Raw genomic sequence first — 7,817 nt, 5'->3', positions numbered from 1 at the left:
AAAAAACTAACAAGTTTATTGGAAGAAATGCAACCAGAGTGCTCATTGGAGTCTAGGATGGCCAAATTTCATCTCTCATACTTCAGTCATGTTGTCTGGAGGGACCAGTTTCTGGAAAAGGATATCATGTTTGGTAAGTTGGAGGGTCAGAGAAAAAGAGGAAGAACCCTAGCGAGATGGATTTGCAAAGTAGCAGCATCAATGGGCTCAAATGTGGCAACAACTGTGAGATTGGCTCAGGATCAGGCATTTTTTCTTTCTGTTGTGCATAAGGTCACTATGATTTGGTGCTGACTCGATGGCACCTAACAACAACAACGACAACAGTCCTATAGTATTAGGACCAACTTTACACTATTGTATCATTAACTTGACTGAAAACATCTGAAAAAAAAAAAAAGATACACTGCTTCCCCAAATGGGTTCACATTCACAGGTATGGTAGTTAGGATTCAATATTATTTATTTAGGGGACACAGTTCAACCTATAAAATGCATTTTTATCATTATTAAATAAATTTAAAATATTTTACAATTCTAAAATAAACTTTCATGAAGTATTGATGATTCTATTGTGGAATTCTAGTGAAAGATCTGAGTTTGATTCCTGGCAATGCACCTCACACATGACCACCACTCAAGTGTTATTAGAGGTTTGTATATTGCTATGATGCTAAATAGTTTTCAGCAAGAGTTTACAGATAAATATGGACTAGAAATAAAAGTGTGGCTATCTACTTCTAAAAAATGCATTAAACGAATCTCAGTAGTTTGATTTCACTGTGAATTGTGTCAAAATTAGTTGGGTCAACTCCACAGAAACTAATAGCAGCAAAAACAACAACATAATGCTTTTACGACTACAGAGCAACTTGATATTTATTTTTCATGTGGTTGTTGTTGTTATGTGCCATCAAGCCGGTACTGACACATAGTGTCATTATTCACAGCAGAACAAAACACTGCCCGATCCTGGACCAACCTCACTGTTGTTGCCACGCTTGAGACCATTGCTGCTGCCACTTTGCCCATCCATCTTGCTGGGGGGGGGTCTTCCTCTTTTTCTCCTACCTTTCACATTACCAAACATGGTATCCTTCTCCAGTGACTGGTCCCTCCTGACAATATTTCCAAAGTATGAGAAATGAAGTTTAGTCTTACTGGTCTCCAAGGAATTATGGCTGCATTTCTTCTAACACAGATTTGTTGGTTCTTTTGGCAGCCCATGACACTTTCAATATTCTCTTCCAACACCATAACTCAAAAATATCAGTTCTCCTACGGTCTTCCTTATTCACTGTCCAGCTTTTGCATGCATATAAGGTTATTGAAAATACCATGGCTTGTGTCAGGTGCACCTTAGTCCTGAAGCTTACATCTTTGTTTTCAACACTTTAAAAAGGTGTTATGCAGCAGATTTGCCTAATGTAGTACATCGTTTGATTTCTTGACTGCTGCTTTCATGAGTGTTGATAGTTGATCCAAGAAGTATGAAGTCCTTGACAACTTCAATCTTTTCTCCATTGATAAGAATGTTGTTTATTGGTCCAGTGTCGGGGTCTGATCTCGACATAGTTGTGTTGTTCACGAATGTTTGCTTCACGAGGAGGGGAGATCCAGCGGCGATAGGGATAGCGAAAGAATACACAGACAAACAGAAGAAGGGAGACAATGAGGCACCCCAAAGCCAGGGTGGATACATCACTGGTGGGCAGGCTTGGGACTACAGGCATCATGGCCTCTGCAGGCAGCAACTCACTGCCCTGCAATCTTTACTGCATGCCTTCCAACCTGTAATGCACACCTGGGGAGGCCCGGGCCTCTGCTTTATTTAGGGGAGAAGCTTCACACCAAGCTGGGAGGGACTAAAACAGGATACAGCTAACATCAGTAATTTTCCAGACATTCAGGTAACTTTACATCGTACTTCGCTGGTTCGAATCCCAGGCCAGCACTTGGATTCTCAGGCCCAATTAACATATCTATAGCCCCTGAGGTCAGTTGGGGGAAGGTGAGAGTTCTGCAGGAGATGCCCAGGTGAATGGGCTGCACCTGGAAAAGGGATTAGGGAGGATGGGTTCTTTGTCTATAGAACAAAGAACCGAGAAGTAGCTAAGATATTTTTAGTTAATCCTTTTGGAGAAAGGCTTGACCTTGCAACCTTTAGTCTTAGCTTTAGGAAAATATCACATTTATCTGTGGATTGTCAAAGGCTCCATGTATTAATTTAATATATATAACTGAATATTAAGATGAAAGCAATTTGCCATTAACTGCCAGTGGCCTCATTTGTTACACTCGGCCCTAGAGGGCCTTGAACCTCTGACTAGTCTTACACGGTCCACAACAGTCCAGTGGTGAGGATTTTTATTTTCTTTACATTGAGATGAAATCCATACCAAAGGCTGTGCTCTTTGATCTTCATCAGTAAATATTTTAAGTCTTCTTCACTTTCAGCAAGCAAGGTTGTATCATCTGCATATCACAGGATGTTAATGAGTCTTCTTTCAATCCTGATGCCACTTTTTTTTTTTTGTTTTTTTTTAATATATATAACCCAGCTTCTTGGATTATTTGCTCAGCATACAGGTTGAATAAGTATGGTGAATGAATACAAACCTGTCTCATACCTTTCTTAATTTTAAACTATTCAGTGTTACCATGTTCTGTTCAAACAACTGCCCCTTGGTCCAGGTACAGATTCCTCATGAGCACAATTAATTTTCCAGAATACTCATTCTTCGCAATGTTGTCCAAAGCTTATCATGATCCACACAATAGAATACATTTGTGTAGTCAATAAAGCACAGGTAAACATCCTTCTGATATTCTCTGCTTTCAGCCAAGATCCATCGGACATCAGCAATGATATCCGTCATTCCACAGCCTCTTCTGAATCTGGCTTGAACCTCTGGAAGTGCTTATTTTCAAATTGGTTTATAGCCGCCTCAGTTAGAATGAGAACTTGTCTGTATGTATTTTCAAATTGATACAACTAGGTATGGGGATTTAAGTGGTTTTGAGACAATGGATCAGTATTCTGGTCTGGGACACTGATATCCATCATTTAATTCTGGTATGTTGTTGTTGTGAAGTACCGTCGAGTTAGTACTGACCCATAGAGACCCTGTATAGGGTTTCCAAGGAGCAGCTGGTGAGTTTGAACCGACGATCTTGCAGTTCAAATGGCTTTGCAGTCTGGCACATTAACCCACAGTGCCACACCAGGACTCCTAATTCTGGTATAGATAATATACAAGTTTTTAAAAAAATAAATTCAGATATACTTGTCTTCCTGAGTTATTAATTTTCTATAGATGTCTCTTGAAATACGAAAAATGGGAGGAACATAGATTATTACTGTACATCCTGAAGGCCAAATTTATTCAATAATGTTTCCAGTGGTGTTGCTCAGATGTTGGCCTAGAGAGAGTAAGTAACATTATCAATATGCCTATTGTAGAGTTTTGGAATTCTGTGGGAATGTGCTGCTGTCTAGTAGAGCCTAGGAGTCAAGACATAACTTCTGCTTGAGGCCTTTCCAAAAGCAAGTGCTTTGACTATAACAAATGGCATTTTTTTATCCTCTTAAAGGAACACGTGCGGAATCCAACTGTCATGAATAAAGGGATGATCAAACTTTGCATTTGTGAACTCTCCTGCATATAATTTTAACCTCATTTTGGCCAACGTTCAGCATCCTAGGGAAGTCTACCAATTTATAACTTTAAAATAAATGCTTATATTTGTTTAAAATATGTGTACATACAGTTTTACACTATTTCCTTAGGTTCTTTTTTGTTCTTTTTTTCACAAGTAGCTGTCTTCACTTGAAACAGAAAGTTTGACTCCACATATAATGTTTATTCTTAGCAACAAAGAGTCAGTTAAAAATTTTCACAGATAAAAATTAGCAGAGATTGGGCTATGAATTGTAGTTGATAATCTTCTCTCTTCAGTGTGGTGTAGTTTGCATTTAAAGGAAATCATCAACCCCTGTTTTATATCACATACACACTAGATGTCAGCATTGCTCTGTTTCTTCCAAACAAAAGGGTTTAGTGGATGATGTCATAGTTTATTCTGTCTTTCAGTTCAAATGGTCATACAGAAATTTCTGCAGTAATAGAATCTTTTACTGAGATAACACTTGCCTTATGCTCTCTGATTCTCTATGAATATTATTCTTGTGGCTTTAAATTACCCTGATTATCATTTCTCTTTCATTAATAGCAATATTTATACAAAAAAAAAATTAAAAAAAGGAAAAGTGAAAATCATAAAAAATAAGAAAAGTGTTTGTCAAGGCCTTGTTATTAAGATTAATTTTTAAAAAATTCAACTAGTGGTGGTGCACCGTGGAGTCTATTCCAACTCAGAGCAACTCTGCATAGGGTTTCTGAGGCTGTAAATCTTTATGGGAGCAGAAAGCCTCATCGTTCTCTTGTGGAATAGCTGGTAGTTTTGAACTGCTGATTTTGAGGCTAGCAGCCCAACTCATAACCACTATGCTACCAGAACTATCACTAATCAATTTCAAATAAAGGTAAAAACACCAAGCATCTTGGAAAACTTGAATGAAATCAGAAATTTAATATAAGTAAAAACACACAAGAAGGCATTGTATGATAAATAAATTTAAAATTTTCATTTATATTGTTTCATTTATACTCTGGCTCTTTAAAAACAGCTGTGGCTTAGAAACCAGAGTTAAACATTTTTTCTTTGGAAGAGATTAAAATAAAAATATCTTGAAATACAATGCACCAAAACCTTTGTATCTGAAATTTCTCACATGTTCTTTGTCAATTGGCAGTCTCAAACTTTCTTATGAACAAAACTTGCTTAGGCACTAATCTTTATTTGAGGTGCTGTGATATCCACTTGCATCTGTTAGCAAGTTTTCATTTGGCATTCATCTACTGCATCATTCATTCATTTAAGCATTTAATCAATAAATACGTAATGACTTCTATTTATATGTTCTCTGTAAGAGTCTAGGCATTCGACTACTATAATGAAAAAGACAAACACTAGTAACACTTTGCTGGAAATTGTTGTCAAAGGTATTGGACAGAGACTGATAGAAAACTTATACAATAAATTATCTGTGGTGTAGTGAATTATGTTATATTTCCTTTAGCCATAGTCTGTGTTGTTTGTTGTTGTTTGGTGCTGTTGAGTCAGTACCAACTCATAGCCACCCTATGCACAACAGAGTAAAACACTAACTAGTTTTGTGCCAACCTCACAATTGTTGCTACAGTTAGGCCCGTTGTTGTTGCTACTGTGCCAATCCATTTCGTTGGGAGTCTTTAGCTTTTTCACTGACCCTTCACTTAACCAAGTATGATGTCCTTCTCCAGGGACTGGTCCCTCCTAATAATATGTCCTAAGTATGAGAGGTGAAATCTGGCAATCCTAGATCCTAAGGAGCATTCTGGCTGTCCTTCTTCCAACACAGATTTGGTTATTCTTTTGGTGGTCCATGGTATTTTTAATATTCTCCTCCAATACCATAATTCAAATGAATTAATTCTTCTATGGTATTCTTTATTCATTGTCCTGCTTTCACATGCATATGAGGTTATTGAAAATATTATGGTTTGGGTCAGGCTCACATTACTCCTCAAACTGACATCTTTGCTCTTGAACACTTTAAATAGGTCTTGTGCAGCAAATTTGCCAAATGCCATATGTAGTTTGATTTCCTGACTGCTGCTTCTATAGTCTGTAACTTCTACCCAGTGTTTCAAACTTGCTTGGTCTGTACAAGAGAAGATGAGGGAAAAGTACTGATAGGATGAAATGATTCAGCTGTGAATGTTAGCAGAGTTAATTACAATTGTAAAAACTTGACGCTCTTACATGGGTTTCAAACAAGTCATCTCAGAAGCAGGAGTGGATTTCTCATCACCATCAAAGAGAGAGAACCAGGAATAAAATGTATCCTATGGAATCTGAGATACCTGTGCTTTGAACCTTCTTGTCCCAGGGATGGAAAGCTTTGACATCAGAGAAGTGGCAGAGGAATAGCGGCAGCAGGACCAAGAACCAGGGCAAGAGAGAATGCAGTGGAATCCCAAACCCTAGAGCAAGTAAAGCTGAGTGACTTTGGGCAGGAAGCTTGCTTATAGAGTGGCGTGCTTCCAGGTATTTAAGTGAGAAAGCTAGGTTTGCTGACCCAAGAAAATAGATCAGAGAGTCTTTAGGCTAAGGTTTATGGTAGAGTGGTGTGCCTTATGTGCATTTATCAACAGCTGACTGGAACAACTGTGCCCTGAGTATTTATACCCTGATTTGTAGCATGTTAACTTCCATAATAAACCCCGTAACTGTGAGTGTGGTGTCTGAGTTCTGCGTATCCATTGCAATGGATTATTTAAATCAATAGGGAAATAGAGAGAGGGCTATGGGAGGAATGGCTGGTGCCACATATTTTTGAAGTCTCATATAATCTTAGAAAATAAATCCCATTAAAAAGAAAAAGTGTAATGAAGGGATACTACCTAATGCAATCAGTTTAATGATAACAATCTTGTTGTTGTTGTTAGGTGTCATTGAGTCAGTTCTGACTCATAGTAACCCTGTATAGGGCTTCTGAGGATCAGCTGGTGAGTTTGAATTGCCTACCTTGCAGTTAGCTGTCCAATTTTTATCCTACAGTACCACTCTAGCAACGTGTTGATAGTCTTAGAAGACATAAATGAGGAAGTGGCATTTCACTGAAAATCTGAATGAAGTGAGAAAATGAGCCATACATTGCAAACTAAGACTTTGGAGTAGAAATGAACTTATTGTTGAGGATGTCTTAGCAGTCTGAATATCATGGAATAGAATAAAGTTATAGATAATCTGTTTGTGGACATTGCTGGATTGAGATCACAGAGAATCTTGTTGTGATGATGATGACTGAGAATCAATATATACCCAGCAATTTTAAAGCACTTCATAGAATGAATCCTGGGAGAGCTGGACCTCAATGAGACTTCCTTGTATTGCACATCTCCCAAGTTTTCCACCTTTGACAGGCTGCAATCTTACTACTTCTTTTATTTCTATAAATTAGTAGAAAATATTAGAGAAAATTTTTGAGTGGGAACTACTTCTCTGGCAGTTTTCTCCCTTACATAGTTTCCAGATTTCACAGGTTTTACTGTGTATTGTTATTTTATTGTCACAGCAACCCAAGGAGAGAGCGGATGCTTTCTATTTTAAGTATGAGAGATCTAACTCGCAGAGTTTAATTCCCTAAATTAACAGAACAAGTAATTGATGGAACTGTGGTATAAATTAAAATATTTTGACTCTTGAATCTGTATACTTGACCACTAAGCCATTATAAAAAGTTCGCATTGTATTCTAATTCTTTATGTATTTATCATGTTTCCAATACTGTGCCACATATACCTCATGATAAACAGGAAAAACCATGAGGTATAAGAAAAAATACTAAAAAAGGATGAAAAATACTGAGGTACTTAGTTCAATTCAGTATCAAATTCACTGTCTTGTAGTACCATTTTGCCTCTTTTGGCCTTTTTTTCCTGTTCTGTACAATAAAGTTCACAAATAGGTAATTTCAGGGACAGATATTTATAGTTGCTGCTTCTGTTTTTGGAATGAATTTAATTAGTTTAAAACACTTGAAATTAGAAGATTTAATATAAAATCAGAGACTCAAGGTTTTAACTGAAATTAAAAAGACATTGTATTCTGCAAGTCAGCTGGTCACCTAAAATCCAGTAATAGAAATTCTCCTTCACTTGAAAAAGGAACCATCTACTCCCACCAAGTTCCAACTCATCAATCATTTA

The sequence above is a fragment of the Chrysochloris asiatica genome, unplaced genomic scaffold, assembly GCF_000296735.1.
Source record: "Chrysochloris asiatica unplaced genomic scaffold, ChrAsi1.0 scaffold00066, whole genome shotgun sequence".
Lineage (NCBI taxonomy): Eukaryota > Metazoa > Chordata > Mammalia > Afrosoricida > Chrysochloridae > Chrysochloris > Chrysochloris asiatica.
This window is presented reverse-complemented; position numbering follows the sequence as displayed.